The sequence below is a fragment of the Heptranchias perlo genome, chromosome 30 (genome assembly GCF_035084215.1).
Source record: "Heptranchias perlo isolate sHepPer1 chromosome 30, sHepPer1.hap1, whole genome shotgun sequence".
Classification (NCBI taxonomy): Eukaryota; Metazoa; Chordata; class Chondrichthyes; order Hexanchiformes; family Hexanchidae; genus Heptranchias; species Heptranchias perlo.
In genome coordinates this window covers 23,199,679-23,219,760 of record NC_090354.1, presented here as the reverse complement: position 1 = coordinate 23,219,760, position 20,082 = coordinate 23,199,679, and the positions used below count along the sequence as shown (strand labels likewise).

At 44.5% G+C, this 20,082-nt stretch overlaps 1 long non-coding RNA gene across 1 annotated transcript in view; it reads left to right on the top strand.

Moving 5' to 3' along the window:
• The window catches only part of LOC137300167 (uncharacterized), a 38,542-nt gene extending 31,634 nt beyond the window's left edge, over positions 1-6,908 (top strand). Inside the window, exons 2-3 of the long non-coding RNA XR_010958041.1 lie at positions 5,106-5,271; positions 6,346-6,908. This is a non-coding gene — a long non-coding RNA (uncharacterized lncRNA). The remainder of the gene's footprint in view (positions 1-5,105; positions 5,272-6,345) is intronic.
• The last annotated feature ends 13,174 nt before the right edge of the window (positions 6,909-20,082 follow it).

Here is a 20,082-nt window from a genome sequence, read left to right as displayed (position 1 = left end):
ACCCACGTAATAAAAGCCTGTCCTCCCAGCAAGGATGCCAAGTGTTCAGTGTGGTCAGCAGTTGCTGGTGGTCCTGTTATAATTGCAACAAGGAGAGACCAACACTCCTTAGGATCTTTGGACAAGTTTTATTGGTTAGTACATACTGTCTTTGGAGAGTCTGTCTGCTATCTGTGAGGATCACGGAGAAGATTATAAGAGGGTGGTGGCCTGGAGCCTGGAATTATGCACTGCCAGTGACTACTGCATTCACCTACACTGCTACTGGAACTTTTAGAGCTCATCTGGAGAAACAGCTAGCAATGTGTTAAGCCATTTATGAAGTCACTGTTGGGTTGAAAGTTATCTAATAAATTGTCTGCTTTGAAACTGTTGCCTAAAACTCTCCCGACAATATCATCATGTGCAACCTCAGATTCCCAGAGGGCGAGAATACGTATCTTTAAAAGCAGCACTCTCCAGGTGCAGCTGTGAGAATTGTCTCCCATTTTGGTTATTCTGATCCTCCAGGTGTAGAAAGTGAGCTGTCTGCATCGCACTGTACCGTGCGCTACTGCTCCTCTCGGTTTGCTCTGTACTCTCTTCGCCTATTCACAGGCTTCCCGGTTCTCACAGGCCAGCTTCTGGCGCCAACCCTCCCCACAGTCAGCAGCCCTAAATAACCCTGCCATCCCTTTGTTTGTTCTTCTTCGTCCTCTTCCGTGAAATGCCGTGAGAGGGGAGCATTGAAAGCAGCCCGCATAGCTTGCAATTGAACGGCAGCAAGAAGGCAATGGTCACTGTGGCTTTAAGGGATCCCTTCCAAACAGGCAAGAATACCTGGCTGGCATTAAATATCTATGCTGAATAAGCAAGCTCAGAGTAGAGTGTAAACAACCTAACATTTTACAAGCTCTCCATTATATGCTGATTTGCATGGAAAGTTTTTCTCGTCCCTGAGAAAATTTCAGAATTCACGGATAATTTTACATTATGCTGGGCCGGTTGCCTTCCTTGGCAGAACATTTCCTTGGTCTCAGCAGGTCAGAAACCATCACATTCCATACAACATTTGATAATCTGTGTTTATCCTTATAACTCTCCATCCTATTCCTTACCATTAATTGACGCAGTGTTAACTGCTAAAGTGGAAATTTATTCCACATTTCCACTATTCCGTACATCAAAAAAAAATGCAATTCCTTCTAATCTCAAGTCTTGCTTGAGGCTTGTTAACTTTATACTCCTGTCCTTTAGTTCTGTGCTCACGGTCCAAGTTAAATATTATGCTTGCATTTATCTACTTCTTCCTACATTTTTCAAACTTGGATCATATCTCCTCTCGATCTTTTCTCCGATGAAAACAGGTACAGTTCTTTCGGTCTCACTTGGAAAGTAGGATGCCCAAACCCACATGAAATATTGAAGGTGGACTCGCCAATGATCTATTTAAAGTTAGTTTATAGTCAAATGCCCTTAAGAAGCTTTTATACATGATCAGCATTGTTGATGCTGTGTTCCAAATTTGGTCAACAAACCACAAAAAAAAGATATTGCACCCCCCCCCACACCCCCTTCTGCCCGCGTGCAGCACAGACCTAAATATGCCCAAATTTGGTGGGCTGGGTCACTTACATGGCCTGCACACACGCACAGCTCAAGCCTGTCCCTTGGCAGAGCTTAGCAGCTGGTTTGAGGCAGGAAATTTGGCCGCTGCTGCAGCCTGCGAGGCCTACAGCAGCAGCAATGACTGCAATGGTTGAGGCCTTCTGGCTGCTATCCAAAAACAGCAGCCAGAAGCCCTTTAGCTGATCTCTGGCCCGACATCCCCGAAATTAAGAGAAGAGACTTACTCACAAGGCTGCTGCCTGCCCTTCTCTAATCCTCCAATCTGAAATGGGCTGAGGGGCAAGGCTGTGAGGCTTGTTTCTTTTGGGTGCGCCTCTAAATGGGCATTCTGCCAATGGAACTGCAGGAAAATGAGGTGCAAGGGATGGAAACTTGGCCTCATATTTGCTAAATTTATGTCAAGTGTAAAGGACCAGCTTTAGCTTTACAGTTTAGAAAAATGATAGTTAAGAGGTGGCCTCATCAAAGTATATAAAATATTAAATGGTAATACATAAAGTTAATTTAAAGTGGGATTGGAGGACACAAGTGTACATGTAAGAATAGTTAATTTAGAACAGATATCAGGGAGAGCTTCTTTACTCAGCCAGAACTTTCTCTATTTATTGGTACATTCTGCTTTTTATTGCTAAGCCAGTTTTCACTAATTAGCTAATTTCTGTGAGCCTTAATCTTCTTAGGAGTCTTCTATATTTGGAATTATATCAAGTGCCTTCTGAAAATCCAAGTCGATTCTAACCTCTGGATTTCCCTTGTCAACTAATTTATTTACCCTCCTCAAAGCATTCCAGCAGACAGCGTATGTTGGTTGTAAATCCACACAGACTATTCTTTATGGTTTCTGCACTCTTTAGATCAACATTGATAGCATCCCCATAGACTAGATTGAACATCAGCATGCAACACACAACTTAGCAACTGGATCAATAACTGGCAAGGCATACTAACTGAGACAGACAAGTTTGTGAATACCATTCGAATATGGAATCTAAATTCATGACCCTCTAGGTTAGGAAACCCCATGCGCTGTGTTGGTTGAACTGCTGTGGGCTGCTTAACACGTAGGCTTTGGCAGCTGTTGTTAATATAGGCGAGAAATCAAGATGCTTCCAGGAATCGCAGGACCCCCCCCAATTGCAAACAAACTCCAATTGATTGGGACGGGCCGTGGCATGCAGTTTGAGTGGTAGGAGGTACATTAGATGATTAGCTGTCATGTTCTGATGGATGAAAATGCAGCCAGTCCAATTCGTGAGAGCGACTAAAGCCCTTTGTTCTCAACCGTGGATAATCCCACGACGTCGATGATCCCCCTTCGATAATCCACTTCCTGAAGGAGGCAGGGGCAAGACATGCATTAGTAGACTAGACTGTATAAGATAAAGCTTTCAGGGCAGTAGAAAATTAGCTGTCAACCTGTATGAGACTGACTGTGCTAAAGACAACATGTAGTCTCAGTGTAATTTCTGGTATTATTAGCTGAGATGAGTAATTCACTCTGACATGACCGATCACAGAAACATGAAAATGGTAATTTTCCTAATTGTCCATCAGCATTAGTAACCTGAGACTACTGGAGAATGTACTTTGAGTAATGCATTTTATTGCCTTTGAGTAGGCTCAAGGCTAAGCCACTCTCAGATTTCTGGGTTAGCAAAGATATTTTTGATCAAAGTTTCCCCCCTAAAATTACTTGAAATGGAATGCTTCAATGTGTAATGAAATGTAATAAGAAAAGATACAGCCCCACAAACGAGAGGACACTGAGGAAAAGAGAAATGTTTTGGTCTTGCTGAGAATGATGCTGCAGTATAATTTTCTTTGTGCTCTGGAGTTGATCGGGATCACATCCCATAGTCCCAACTCGGACTCATGCCCCTCCTCAGAAAGGCTCTGATCTGGGATCTCAGCTTCGTTGAATTTGCCCTTTTATTCCATGGAGAGGTAAAATATGGCATAAAAAAATCTCTAATTATCTCCCTGTTTTTTTCCTGAAAGAAAGAACTTGCATTTATATAGTGCCTTTCATGACCTCAGGATGTCCCAAAGTGCTTTACAACCAATGAAGTGCAGTCACTGTTGTAATGTAGGAAATGCAGCAGCCAATTTACACACAGCAAGGTCCCACAAACAGCAATGAGATAATGACCAGATCATTTTTTTTTTGGTGATGTTGGTTGTACCACTGAAAGTGCTGACACGTTGACTGCAATTCCCAGGGCTCTGGTTCCCGTCCATCCATCCCCCCCTCCTTTCTCTGGGTGTCACTAGATAGTAAAAACTACCAGTATCTGGTTGAAGTTACTCCTCTTTAGCTCAAGACTAGTGACCCTACTACTGCCCTGCTCCAGATCAGGTAACTCAGCACAGACCAGAGATTGAACTTGGGAACAGACAGGCCTAGTCTGAATGGCTCAGCTCGTCACTGGATGAGCTCACTGAGTGATGGTAGGAATGCCACCCGCCCATCATTAAATTTTTGAGCAAATGATTGGGTGAAAATGTGATTTGTTCTCAAGTTTTTCCTCAGATATCTCTCAGGCCCTTAGAAAGAGGAGTCGTGCTGATTTAAGCCTAGTCTGATCAGATAACAGCCTCTATGATTGCAATACCGGCACATTATCCCTTTTTGCCATCGCCCACAACTTCTCATCCATGGTCCATCTCCGTGGTACTATCATGGTTTGATTCTACTCTCCATCTGCCGCAGCACATCACCAAAGCAGTTCCTTGTCTGTGAAGCACTTTGGAACATCCTATGGTCATGAAAGGCGCTATATCAATGCAAGTTCTTTCTTTCTAAGTTCTTTTACCTATTTAACCATGCCTTTGGTCACCTCTTCTAACTCAACCATTCATGCTCAGTGTACATGGCCCCTTTCCATGAAGTGTCTTGACACATGTTGAAGTTGCAATATCAATCCATGTTTGTTGTTATTTGACTTTTTGGTTAACAGTAGTTTCAATATTGGGGTTTCACATTGCTGTTGACCTCTCATGTCTAATCAGCAGTATACAGTGGGTACAAATCAATAGTTCACTTCTATCTTTCTGGAATCATAGTATCTAGGGGTGCATTGGTGCAAAGCAAAATCACTTGTTGTAGTGTAAATACATCCTGGAACTACAGTATGTAACTCTTGCGTATCTCATTATCAACTCTAGTGCATGTATCCTGAAAACTGGGTAAGTTACCATAGCAGAGTGAATGTCGGACAATTTGTGTTTGTGACAGAGGAGTACTTGTCAAGTATCTCACATTGATACGGTAGTATTAATAAGAGCGAGCTTACATTTATATAGTGCCCTAAATCCCTAAATGCTTCATATTCAATGAATTACTTTGAAGTGCAGTCATTGTTGCTAAATCTAGCAGCCATTTTGTGCGCAGCCAGGCTGCACAAACAGCAATGTGATGAATGATCAGTTAACCTATGTTTAGTGAATTTGGGTGAGGGAGGAATGTTGGCTAAGACATTCTACTTTTCTTTGAATAGTACAACGAGATCTTTAACGTCCACTTGAACAAGCAGATGGCGCCTCAGTTCAACTTCTCATCTGAAAACTGACACCTCCAACAATCAGTAACGCACTGAAGTGTCAACCTAGATGATGTGCTCAAGTCCTGGAGTGGAACTGGATCTCACCAATGTTCTCACAGAGGTGAGAGTGCCACCATTTATGTATGGTATATGTCACCTGTACAGTTGGTGTGCAGCTCCAGAATGAGACCTGAGTATGGCACCTATCTGTGCTCCTGCAGTGTACAGTTCAATCCCAGTCCTTTTCTCTGATCCTATTACATCTAGAAAAGTATGCACAAAACCCCTAGACAATGATTGATTTGGACTTTTTTTGTACTGCTTTAAGAATCATATTTACACATGTTCCTCCAACTCTGGCCTCTTGTGTATCCCCCACTTCCTTTACCCCACCATTGGCGGCTGTGCCTTCAGCCGTCTAGGCCCTCAGCTCTGGAATTCCCTTCCTATACCTCTCCACCTCTCTATCCTCCTTTAAGATGCTCCTTAAACCCACCTAAACCTAAAAATTTTGGTCACCTGTACTAATGTCTCCCCTTTTGATTCAGTGTCAATTTCTGTCCGACTACGCCTCGGGACGTTTCACTATGTTAAAGGCGCTGTATGATTGCAAGTTGTTGTAGAAAAAAATGAAAATACTGAAAATCTGAAATAAGAACAGAAAATGCAAGGGCATCCCTCATCAGTGTCTGAATAGGGAAAAGGCAGGATATTGTTTCAGGTAGAGAGACTACTTCTGACAAAAAAAGCTTGAATCTCCTTTACAGTTACGCTCGGCAGATGGGGTAGAAAAATTGGGTGGGGGGCTGTTCCACCAGTTCCTACCACTTTGGGGGATTTTCAACCAGAAGCGATGTCAGGGCTGTAATATGTCCAACCAAAAATGGGTAGGCATCTAGCGTTGCTAAAGGCCGTACGGGGATTTAAAATTTGTGGCCAGCCACTCTGAGATGGCTAAGTGCTGCAACCAGCCTCCACCCTCCCTCCCCCGTCCCCTACTTGAGGTGGATGCTCCAACACTGCCATAAATGGCCCCAGCACACACCTTCAATAAGTTAATGACCCTCGTCCCGAGAAATGGGCAGGGTCAGGGCAAATATGACGGGTGGTCAGAAATTCTCCGTGACCGCCTGGTGCAGTGGAGCCCAATGAAAATCCAGACCTGAGGCCTCTAACCTGTGTTTTCTCTGTTTAGATGTCGCCGGTCCTGCTGTGTTCTTCTAGTAGCTTCTGCTTTAGTGTAGAATTTCGAATCTGTGCATTTGTGGCTTTGAAAATGACCAGAATCTGAACTGCACAAGTGAAGAATCAGATCTCAGAAAGTCCAATCACAACCCTGAAATTTGGATGAGTTCAGATTTTGAGTTCTGTTTCGATGCTCATCTCACACATGTGTCAGATATGCAATGTGTAGATGGTGTACTCACCAGTGCCTGGTTTGTATGGTGCCCCGTGTGGGTACCTTGTACAGTCAGTGACAACTAAAGTTCATTCTGAATGACAATTGGACTGCTTGCTGGAATCAGTGTTAACAAAGACCACGTAACTCTTACTAGAAACAAAATGACACTCAGCTGCTGCCACTGAGCGAGTTCCACCTATTCTCAGCCTGGCTGCGAGACACTTGCATGTTCTGCCAAGAATGTGAAGGGCACTGGCAGCATCAGACATGGACTGGCAGCATTAGACACAGTCTGGTGCCCATCCAGCTTGTTATAAGATACAGCTATGGGTCAAATAAATGTTGATAAAAATTCACGTCTGTTCTGCAGTATGATGGAGCGTTGGCCATGATTATATGTTCAAGCCCGAGGGCTACCTGTCACTCAGGCCTGCCTGCCAATATATTGGGAGTAAAGTTTGTCACTTCTTGGCTGACTGGGTTAGATGCTGCATCTCAAGGGAGGGAAAACTGTGTGAAGACAACACATTAATTTGTGTATTCAATCAACCCCTTGAAGAGAGAGGTAACTCTTTGGGAAAATAAAACCTTTTACAAAGAGTTATGATTAAATGTAATACTTTTTTTCTGCCTGCTTTTCTTTATTCTGTTTATTTTTTAATGAAATCATGGGTGGTGATGGCCTAATTGAAGGGGAATAACTGGGAGGAGTTACTGATCCTGTGATAACAAAGGAGGCAAATTAACATGCACTATTGAAGTGACACAATCAATGGGTTAGTAAGTATATCTCTGCTGATTCCCAGTACACGAAACATTGCACTGGGAGTGGTGAAGACAAAAATTTACCCTGTCATCAGCTCTCATTAAATGAAAATAGTTTTTAAAAAAAATACAATCAACAAAAATACAGCAAAACACCTCAAAAGGATGTTAAAAGTGAATTATAATTCTTTGTAAGCATTTGATGCCTGACGGTAAAACTTTATTTTCCTGGCAGTGTGTAGTATTCTAGATCATGAAGGAATCAGTACTGGGGCGTCCCTGTGGGTAAATGCACCATTCAGTGTGACACTAAGCCGTGCTGATCCAGGCTGAGGTAGGCTGTTTTTATAATATGAGCCAACTGTGTTAGTGCTACCGGCTCCTGCTGCATGGGTTTCGCTCAGCCACATATGCCCAGTTAACCGGAAGGAACCACTGGATAGCGATGAGGAGCAATGAAGGGATAGCGCATTTCGTGATCTCAGGAAGTCCCAAAGCAGTCAATGAAGCAGCCAAATTACGCACAGCAAGGTCCCACAAACAGCAATGAAGCAAACGAGCAGATAATCTGTTTTAGTGATGTTGGTTGAGGGATAAATATTGTCCAGGACACCAGGACGTACTCCCCTGCTCTTCTTTGAAAGTGCCATGGGATCTTTTATGTCCACCTGAGTGGGAAGAAGGGGCCTCGGTTTAACGTCTCATCTAAATGACAGCACCTCTGACAGTGCGGCACGCCCTCAGTTCTGCACTGAATTATCAGCCTAGATTGTGGGCTCAAGTCTCTGGAGCAGGACTTGAACCCACACCCTTCTGATTCAGAGGCGACAATGCTGTCACTGAGCCAAGGCTGACACCTCTGCAATTAGTCAGTTTGTTCCCTTCCAATTTGACGTCCTTTTCGGCAAACTTGGAGAACTTTTTAACCGTCCCCACTTCCAAATTATTCAATATACATCAAAACCCCGACAGTGGCCCCCCAGAGCTAATCTCTGCAGTTCCCTGCTGGTCAACTCATTCCATGATGTGGAGATGCCGGTGATGGACTGGGGTTGACAAATGTAATGAATCTTACAACACCAGGTTATAGTCCAACAGTTTTATTTGAAAATCACAAGCTTTCGGAGGCTACCTCATACGTTGCAGGATGGCGAGACCATGCAGACACTGCGACAACGGATGAACGGACACCGCGCAACAATCGCCAGACAGGAGGGTTCCCTCCCAGTCGGGGAACACTTCAGCAGTCAAAGACATTCAGCCACCGATCTTCGGGTAAGCGTTCTCCAAGGCGGCCTTCGAGACACATGACAACGCAAAATCGTCGAGCAGAAATTGATAGCCAAGTTCCGCACCCATGAGGACGGCCTCAACCGGGATCTGGGGTTCATGTCACGCTACACGTAACCCCACCAGCGAAAAAAAGTTATCTGTTTTTAATACAACGGGTCATTCTCTCTCTTTCTCTTCCTTTCGGATGTTTCTCCCACTCTTTCTCGTCTTTTGTTCTGGCCGTTTGTATATTCATTGGTCCTGTATGTAATGTCTCTCTGTCTGAACACTTTGATTGCCTTGACAACGGGCAGTTGGAAAGATTATCTGTAATCACCAGGCATTGTTCTCTGACTATAAATGTGGTAACCTTCAAGGAATTCCACACTTCACCTGACAAAGGAGAAAGCCTCTGAAAGCTTGTGATTTTCAAATAAAACTGTTGGACTATAACCTGGTGTTGTAAGATTCCTTACATTTGTCAACTCATTCCATGTTGATGCTGCTTCCTTAACAACTTAATGGTTGTATCCTCTGACTCTATCAGTCAGTTATCCACTTCAAAAAGCTTCCCCCGGGTTTTCTCAATGGAATGAAAATCGGGTGGGTTCTACGGCAAACGGGCGATCCGCTCCGCCAGATCACCGCCCAGGCAGTGAAGCCAAAAATTTGCACCACTTCTCCAGGCTAAGGCAGAAAGAACAGCTGCTTGAGTGAGGGACCGTGGAGCTGCTGTCATCCGTTGAACGATATGAGTCAAGCGTCTTTAGGACGGGAGCGAAGGGGGGGAAACTAGAGATTACCTCCCGTAAAGCACGGTTCCCCCCACCCTGCAGACTCTCAACCATTAAAAACGCGAATAGTTTGAAACTAAACTACAAGCCCCGACCAGACTCAATTTCACTGCAGTCCTGGATTGTATTTGAAATTCATTGAATATTAATAGCCGCGTTTCTTCCCACTCTTGATGTTTAAAATCTAATTTCATACTGTCTGTGACTGTCTCAATCCATTGACCAACCTCAGCTTTTGAACTGTAAAGATTTTCTATTACTCCGGGGATCCGTGTGAAACAAAATGACTGGGGAAGAAACCTCACTGGCTAATCTGAATTAATTTACTGCCCGGTTGTGCAAGAGCCAGGGGTCTGAGCTCGTTTTTACCACTCAGGTAGTTGTGAACGGGTTATCGCACTGAAACATGCCTTAGGAGAAGAAAAAAAACACATAACAGTGAGCGCAGGCTACAGAGAGAAGAAAGAGGGAGGCTGGAGAAATTTGGAATAAAAATGTCGATCGGGTGAACATTTCAATTTCCTGCCCTAAGCTGTTCTTTTGTAGATAAATGTCTCTTGTACTAAATTCCGACTCATTGCTGCAGTGGATAGGCAGCAGCCACAGGCCTGTTTGGTGCTCAATATGATGGCCACAAAATTGATAACGTTAATTTGAATACAAATTATGAATCCAATGTTAGTAATCAAAGTCATTCTAAAAGCCTGATTTATAATAACAGGATCAGTAATTATGTCTGTAGCCCAGGCTAAGAATATAAAGCAAAATAAGGTTATGTTTGATGAGAACAAATCATACTGGCACAAGTTACCGACTATCAGGCTGTCCTATATTCCACTCATTGAAGTACGTATAACTATTATATATTCAGGTTTTAAAAAATATGTTTTATCTATTAGTTTACGATGATTGGAACTCTGTCTCTGAGTCACTTTCTTTCTCAAAGGCCCATTCTAAAGTTGAAAGGCCGTATTTGAAATTTAAATCTGCCTTTTTTTCGAAAGCTGCTTGTGTATATCCAACATTTGATGCTTTAATTTCACCTTTCGAGCAATTTCTATCTCTTAAACTTTGAATCGTTGCAAACTATATGAAAGTCATTTTGCAATATGCCTCAAAGATGTTTACTTTTTCTGCGTGGGGTTTCATGGCTGTGTTTCTCAAATATGTCTTGTGTTTCTATAATGGCAGTAAAATCTGTTTCCTCCGATTTCCCTGCCAGATGGCCATGGAGTCGGGTCTCATTGTTGCTTCTCATTTGAATGTGCCAGTCACAGTTGGATTTTCTTACTTAGCAGGGCAAGAGTTAAAGTCCCACTTTAAATGAGAAACAGGCCAATTCCAATACATACAGTCTGTGAATAACCCTGTAACTATTACCTATGGTAAAACCCCATTAATATAAACTCCTACCTGCATAGAATCCCATCATTACAAGTGTCTACCTAGGCTTCCCATTGATAGTGAAGTGGCATATTTTAGCTAAAATAACAGAAAATGGAATATACCTTAACTGGTAAAGCTTTCAATGCAGTGGAAGAGCTGAGAGATCGAGGGGCGCAGATGCGTGGAGCGAGGGGCGCAGATGCGTGGAGCGAGGGGCGCAGATACACGGTGCGAGAGGTTCAGGTACACGGAGCGAGGGGTGCAGATACACGGAGCGAGGGGCGCAGATGCGTGGAGCGAGGGGCGCAGATACACGGATCGAAAAGTGCAGATACACGGTGCAAGAGGCGCAAATGCACAGAGCGAGGGGCGCAGATACACGGATCGAAAAGCGCAGATACACGGATCGAGGAGTGCAGATACACGGTGCAAGAGGTTCAAGTACACGGAGCGAGGGGTGCAGATACACGGTGCAAGAGGTTCAGGTACACGGAGCGAGGGGTGCAGATACACAGATCAAAAAGTGCAGATACACGGATCGAGGAGTGCAGATACACGGTGCAAGAGGTTCAGGTACACGGAGCGAGGGGTGCAGATACACGGTGCAAGAGGTTCAGGTAGTACACGGAGCGAGGGGCGCAGATACACGGAGCGAGGGGCGCAGATGCATGGATCAAAGGGTGCAGATACATGGATTGAGGAGTGCAAATACACGTGCAAGAGGTTCCGATACATGGAGTGAGGGGTGCAGATACATGGATTGAAGGGATGAAGAAACATGGATCGAAGGGGTACAGATACATGGAGCGAGGGGTGTAGATACACGGATCGAGGAGTGCAGATACACGGAGCAAGGGTTTCAGGTACATGGATTGAGGGGTGCAGATACATACATTAAATGGGTGAAGATACATAGATCGAAGGGGTGCAGACACACTGATCGAAGGGGTGCAGACACACGGATCGGAGGGGTGCAGACACACTGATCGGAGGGGTGCAGACACACTGATCGAAGGGGTGCTGACACACTGATCGAAGGGGTGCAGACACACTGATCGAAGGGGTGCAGACACACGGATCGAAGGGGTGCAGACACACTGATCGAAGGGGTGCAGACACACTGATCGAAGGGGTGCAGACACACGGATCGAAGGGGTGCAGACACACGGATCGAAGGGGTGCAGACACACGGATCGAAGGGGTGCAGACACACTGATCGAAGGGGTGCAGACACACGGATCGAAGGGGTGCAGACACACGGATCGAAGGGGTGCAGACACACTGATCGAAGGGGTGCAGACACACGGATCGAAGGGGTGCAGACACACGGATCGAAGGGGTGCAGACACACGGATCGAAGGGGTGCAGACACACTGATCGAAGGGGTGCAGACACACTGATCGAAGGGGTGCAGACACACGGATCGAAGGGGTGCAGACACACTGATCGAAGGGGTGCAGACACACTGATCGAAGGGGTGCAGACACACGGATCGAAGGGGTGCAGACACACTGATCGAAGGGGTGCAGACACACGGATCGAAGGGGTGCAGACACACGGATCGAAGGGGTGCAGACACACGGATCGAAGGGGTGCAGACACACGGATCGAAGGGGTGCAGACACACTGATCGAAGGGGTGCAGACACACTGATCGAAGGGGTGCAGACACACGGATCGGAGGGGTGCAGACACACGGATCGGAGGGGTGCAGACACACTGATCGAAGGGGTGCAGACACACGGATCGAAGGGGTGCAGACACACGGATCGAAGGGGTGCAGACACACTGATCGAAGGGGTGCAGACACACGGATCGAAGGGGTGCAGACACACTGATCGAAGGGGTGAGATTCATCAAGCTCTGTTTTGGGGTTTGGATTGTGTAGGGACCAGCCTTCTGGCCGCTAGTCATGTCCAGTGGTGCAACTCTATTGAGATGGGGTGGGCTATTCAAAAACAAGCCGATATTGAAGTTGCCGCTTTCCTGGTGCCAATCCATCGCTCTGGGATTGATTGCCATTAGTGGGCCCCACTTCTGCCGATTGCTTCACGTGTGCCTGTATCATGCACACGTTCTTTCAACGAGGTAGAGGAGATGGTGAAACTGGCAGGATTTCTGGCGGGTGATGTCAGAATTTCCCCCCATCAAGAGAAAGGGGTGGAGATCTGATGGAACTGGGTCCCACTCAAAATTCCAGCCCACCCAGGGCACATCACTGTCCTCCCCTTGCAAGGCCAGCAATTTCAGGGCCTGAGTGTTAACAGTCTGTTCAACCATGTAGGATGGCAGAGGATCACAGTCAAGCCACTTTCTGTCCTCATCCCATATCCATGCTTGCACACTTCCAACCGGGCTTTTGGATAGTAATCCAGAGGAACCCAGGACTATTTTTCCCTCCCTGACCGAAGGGTACTGAGGCTAATTGTAGCATCTTTACCATCATCCAGGCCAAGATCAACTAACTCAGCATAGACCAATAATTGAACAGGAACATTCCTAGTTTGTATGACTGTTATTCTCTGCTTTAACCAGATGAATCATTGAGGGAATTACATAATCCTCGTTTATAATGGCCCAGAATTTGCTGTAGCCGGTCAACGAACAGCCTCTGCCGTTAGTTAGACTTGCCCTTGCCCGTTTAATCTCCATAATATTTTGCACTGCAAGTTGCTGGAAGTACGAGATGGAAACAGCGTGGTGCCCCCTACAGGGCATCTGGAGCCCGAGTGAACAGGGCAAGCAACTGGGTATCTCCTTAATCAATCAGATTGAAGGATTGTGAAATTAACAGCGCAAGGACGGAGAAGGAAGTGTAAATTAGAGTGGGTGAATTCAATGTCAAATCAGGTACAGAAAGAGAAATAAAGAGAGGGAAAGAAAGATCGGATTAAGAGAGAGAAAAGAGTCAGAAAGAAAAAGTTTAAAAAAAAATGTTAATTTTGAATTTTTTAAAATCTCCAACAGTTAAAACCTGAAGGAATGAGAATTGTAATAGTTAATGTTCAGTGCCAGAGAGGTTGACTGGCAGTAACTAACACTTATCATGCCGTTAAAAGGGTACTTAGACTTGAAATGTTTTGACTTTAATTTCTGTGGTCAGTTTAGTTCTTATCCACCGCACAAATACAGGAACTTCACACCATTCAATGCATTTCAATGGGGAGTCAGACAGCGAGATCCCGTTTTCGTGAAGCTAACAGCAGAGCGGCGCATCACGGAGAGCAATTTCTGGATTTCCGCGTTTAACCGCGCATCTGCCCTCGCTTGAAGTTGCTGAGTGATTTGTGCTTAAATAACAGTGAGCGCCATTAGTCTCACCGTTATTTTGACAACAAATTCTGGGTTCCCTGTTCCTGATAGAAGCTCAGAGGTGAGTTGAGAAGCTCAAATCGCAATAACGTTGACTGCTTGATGAGAAGATCTACTCCAGAGTTTTCCTATGGGTCAGTTGGTGAACATACCCTGTGGTGTGGGACTGAGCCATTCTAACCATGAAGGTTCCACATCAGAGCAGAGTTGCATGGGATAGGGCACTACAAATGGCTTCCCTGGGCTAGAAAGGGAGGAAAAATTATCCAAGAAACCTGGTCCTGGGTCCAGTGACCCCTGCTGGAAAATGTGCAAAGCCATTGTCTTCGATCCCCGCCACAAACTCCGTTCCCTAGCCACTGATTCCATCCCCCTACCTGGCCACGGCCTGAGGCTGAACCACTCTGTTCATAACCTTGGTGTCTTATCTAACCCTGAGCTGAGCTTCCAACACCATATCCTTTATATCACCAGTACCGCCTACTTCCACCTCTGTAATATCGCCTGTTTCCGTCCCTGTCTCAGCCCATCTGCTGCTGAAACCCTCATCCATGAATTTTTACCTCCAGAATCGACCATTTCAATGCTCTCCTACCCGGCCTCCCGTCTTCCACCCTCCGAAAACTTCAGCTCATCCAAAACTCTGCTGCCCGTATACTAACTTGCACCAAGTCCCTTTCACCCATCACTCCTCTGCTCACTGATCTACATTGGCTCCAAGTCCAACAATGACTCGAATTTAAATTCTCATCCTTGTTTTCAAATCCCTTCATGGCTTCGCCCCTCCCTATCTCTGTAACCTCCTCCAGCTCTACAACCCTCAGAGAACTCTGTGTTCCTTCAATTCTGGCCTCTTGTGTATCCATGCTAAATGATCAATAATGTACACTGGCCTCAAAACACATCCCACCATTGGCGGCCGTGCCTTCAGCTGCTGAGGACCTAAGCTCGGGAATTGCCTCCCATAACCTCTCCGCCTCTCTACCTGTCTCTCCTCTTTTAAGACACTCCTTAAAACTTACCTCTTTGACAGAGCTTTTGGTCACCTGTCCTAATATCTCCTTATGTGGTTCATGTCAATGTTTGTCTGATAACGCTCTTGTGAAGTGCCTTGGGACGTTTTTACTATGGTAAAGATGCTATATAAATGCAAATTGTTGTTTCATGAATGGACATCAGGTGAGGTCTTGATTGCACACAGCTGGGATGCCTCCCAACTGTGTCAAATAGCCCACCAAGACTTGTTGTCCAGGATTGCTTGGATAGAGATACCAGAGAGCAGCTGGTGCCCGTGGACCATCCCCATCAGTGCCATTATGACAGAAAGGGAGAAAATTGGCGGAAAATATATTTACTTTATGCAAGATTATAGAGTTTGCGTCTCAATAAATAGACATGTCATGGATCTCTGCCAGTTAATTGGTCAATAATGTACACTGGCCTCAAAACACATCCCAGCATTGGTAACTTACATTTGCTTAATTCAAAATAGCATAAAGGAACCCTTTTCAGGAAGAGAAGAATGATATAAAATATCTCACCAGTTACTGCATTTTGTAAATTACATTAGATGATAAGTGGTAACATGTAATTGCACACAGTCATAGATTCAGATCCATATTTTACCAAAGCCAGACGCTTGCCAGTGGTGACATCATGAGAAAAGCAATGAGACTGATTGCAAAGCCATTGGAATGAGTGGAGTCAGGTTTATCTATTACGATACATAGAAACAGGTTCTGTGATGGAGTCTCGCTGGAAATAAATGAAATTTGACTGGACCGCAGGGGTCTATCATTGCAAACTGCTGGAGAAATACCTCTGTAGTTTAAGAGGTCACCTGAGCCCCTCACAGCAGTTAAAGGGAATTCCAGCAATGCTATAATTATACCTTATCTGATTAATTGTCAATCACTAACCCAATATTGCACTTCCCATTATCGTGGTCCTGGAATGAAAAGTGAAACAGAAATTAAAACTCGTTTAAATTACAAGGAGTACCATTTTTTTTCACCAGCATGCTTTGCATAAGTGAACTGACTTGCTATTTTTCATGAATCTTTAGGCGCTTTTATATTGGGGTAAGTGAAGTATTCGGAGCACTGGTTCATGTGTTTTTATTGGAGTGTGCCTGGTGCCTGGTTTAGTGAATCTGGTAAATTTACTCTGGGGTTCTCAGTGGCTGCCGAAAGTCATGCACCGGAAGACTGGCACTACTAACATTCCACCAAGCCCAATATAAAAGCTGTGTGTATGTGTGTGTACGTGTGTGTATGTATGTACATGTATGTATGTGTGTGTATAGCTACATGTTTGTTTTAGTGCATGTGTGTGTATGTATGTATGTGCGTATATCTATATGAGTGTATATCAATATACGTATGTGTTTTTGTGTATGTACATCTGTGTGTGTGGTTTTGTGTATGTACATGGGTATCTGTGTGTGTGTGGTTTTGTGTATGTACATGGGTATCTGTGTGTGTGTGTTTTTGTGTTTGTGTGTGGTGTATCTATGTGTATGTGTTTTTGTGTATGTACGTGTGTGTGTATCTACGCGTGTGTGTTTTTGTGTGTGTGTGTATGTATGTGTGTATGTGTATTTTTGTGTATGTACGTGAGTGTATCTACGTGTGTGTGTTTTTGTGTATCGATGTGTGTGTATATACGTATGTGTGCATTGCAGTGTATGCATGTGTGTGTGTGTGTACGTGTGTGTGTGTGCGTATGAACATATATGGGCAAGCGGGAGAGAAACAAAAGAATAGATTTATGAAATGGGGGTGGGTGGAAGGCTAGTTTGAGCTAGATCACCGATGTTATCACTAATAAAGTTACACACTAATTGTGCACAAAATGGCACTTCCAGCATCTCCTGTGGAATTTTATGCCCACAAGTTGACACTTTAAAAAAAACATTTCACCGTATATATGGTAAAAACATTGGTGTAGCTGCTGCTCAGGTCAGTCAGAGGAGTCCTGACCAACGGTTCCCAACTGCCATCTTGCCTTGGCTTCTTTTTGCAATGATCACGTTGGTCGTGGTAGTCACATGTCCACATGCCTGCTGTTCAATTGGTCAGCAATGGCAATGGTGCAGGGTGGAGGAGGCGGGTTGGTCTTTTCAACAATGCTCTCATTTGAAACATCATCAAGAAATATTTTACTATATCTTACAACCAAAAGGGATGAAGCAATGGCTCCAGCTTAACAAAAACCCCACGGAGAGTAGAAACTGGGCCTGTAATTAAAAACAGAAGGGTGATAATCTGTATTTTTTTAATCAAAAAAGTAGTAAATTATAAAAAAGGTTGTAAGTGAAATTGGAACGAAGTTGAGTTTTGTTTATTTAAAAAAAAACAATATCTATTCATTACACCAAATGATATTGTGTGGCTGCAACCAATGGTAATATTACATGGAATTACATTGAATTTACAGCACAGAAACAGGCCATTCGGCCCAACTGGTCTATGCCGGCGTTTATGCTCCACATGAGCCTCCTCTCACCCTATCACCATATCCTTCTATTCCTTTCTCCCTCATGTACTTATCTAGCTTCTGCTTAAATGCATCTATGCTATTTGCCTCAACCACTCCACCTCGTAGCGAGTTCCACATTCTAGCCACTCTCCAGGTAAAGAAGCTTCTCCTGAATTCCTTATTGGATTTATTGGAGACTATTTTATATTTATGATGCCTAGTTTTGGACTCGCCCACAAACTAATAAAAACTCTACCCTAATGTGTTTTTCTTTGTGCTCTATTCCATTGTGCATTGTGCAGACTAGGTACGCAAAACACACAACAGCGTCTGTCGGTTCTGCTGGGCGATGGTTAAAACACATGTCCCACTCTGGCAGTTTCCACAGGATTTAATAGCTGCACAGAAACAGGCAAAATTCAAGAGGCATCAAGATAATCACTTGATGGGCAACCTGTGCACGATCATAATTGAAGTCATGTTGACTGCACAGGCTGTGCGAGTAATGGGTGCTAGCATGGGTGGGACATGTGAATCAACTCAAATGGTTCTGTCTTGTGCCCTGAGTGAATCACTTAGTGTTATAACATTACTGAGGTGTTAAGAATAGCTTTATTATTATAAAATTAATAAAGAAGTTGCATTGATGTAGCACTTTTCACAACCTCAGGACGTCCCTAAGCGCTTTACAGCCAATTAAGTATTTTTACAGTGTTGTAAAGTAGGGAAATGTGGCAGCCAATTTACACACAGCAAGGACCCACAAACAGCATGGAGATCAATGACCAGATGATCTGTTTCAGTGATGTTGATTGAGGGATAAATATTGGCCAGGACACTGGGGGAACTCCACTGCTCTTCTTTGAAATAGTGCAATGGGATCTGTTTCGTCCACCTGAGAGGGAAGACGGGGCCTCGGTTTAATGTCTCATTTGAAAGACGACACCTCCGACAGCGCAACACTCCCTCAATACTGCACTGGAGTGTCAGCCTAGATTATGTGCTGCCCTTTCATTAACACCATATGGACCTTCTCAGATAGCTGGAGTGCAGTTCTAGCTGGAGACTACACAGCACGGATTTCACTTTGACGTTGATGCATCTTTTCTTTGCAGAACAGAATGTCTTACACGAGCCCCATCCAGGTCACTGTCAAGGCAACTGACAGAAGCACGCATTCCAAGTTGGTAGATGTAACACGTAGATACTGTATATACAGTGTCTGAAGTGTCTCAAGTGCTTACATGTGTTACAGATGTTGCTGTAAATTTTTCTCCCCACATCAACTTGGTGCAATAAAATTGACAGAGTGTTTACATCCGGCAAAGATATGTTGACACGAGGAATGTGTCAGTGTTTCCTGTACATGTATACTCAGAGCACGGAGTTAGCAGAACTTTACACAGAAAGCTTATGAGTCACTGTGTGAGGAGATCTGTGAACTGAACAGTGAATTACACAGGGCTTCTCAACAAACGAGACATTCCTCCTGGACCTAAAACATTAGGGAACTCTGCAGACTAATCTAGGCAAACACACTGGAACTGTATGGAGCGAACGGGGGTATTACATGAGGGACATCCACACCTACATGATAAAGGTAGTCACGTGACTTTACTTCTGCTCCGGGCTCTGTCCAATTTATATTGTAGCAACATCCATGCTGAGGAACAGGGCAATGGCACATTAGAGGTACCATTTCTCCCTTGTTCTCTCAATGTATTTGTGTACATTGAGGATTGTTGAGGGAGTGACAACAACAGTCGTAAGAACATAGGAAATAGGAGCAGGAATAGGCCATACGGCCCCTCGAGCCTGCTCCGCCATTCAATAAGATCATGGCTGATCTTCAACCTCAACTCCACTTTCCTGCCCGATCCCCATATCCCTTTGATTTCCCCTAGAGTCCAAAAATCTATCAATCTCAGCCTTGAATATACTCAGCGACTCAGCATCCACAGCCCTCTGGGGTAGAGAATTCCAAAGATTCGCAACCCTCTGAGTGAAGAAATTGCTCCTCATCTCAGTCTTAAATGGCCGATCCCAGTCATGTTTACACGGCGTGAAAATGGAGTTCAAATTCCAATAACATCAGCTGTTAATTCACTGCACAGCGGAAAGTAGGATGACCAGCTGCCTGGTTTTGAATTGATAGACTAACCTGGGACTTTACCGCCCATAATCTTGACAACAAAAGCGGACAATGGTTTTTGTTTATAGGAAAAAGTGCCCTGAGCAAGTATCATCCCAGCATGTGCAGATCACAAACACTGGAATTCATTCAGACCAGTCTTGTGCACTAAGTTGTCTTCACTCTGCTGGTGTAGCCTTGGTGTGAAGCTTCGCACCCATGTTAAGTTTGTGGAATGCAAATCGGGTGTTACGGCCCGAACTGTGAAGCAGAGTGAGACTACCTTAACCAGAGAGTCTCAGTCCTCCACACCAGTGTCAGCTTAGGCCGTGATTCCACATTCAGGCTCCATTTACACTAAAACTGCAGTGTCGGTGTGAAGTGAAACCGT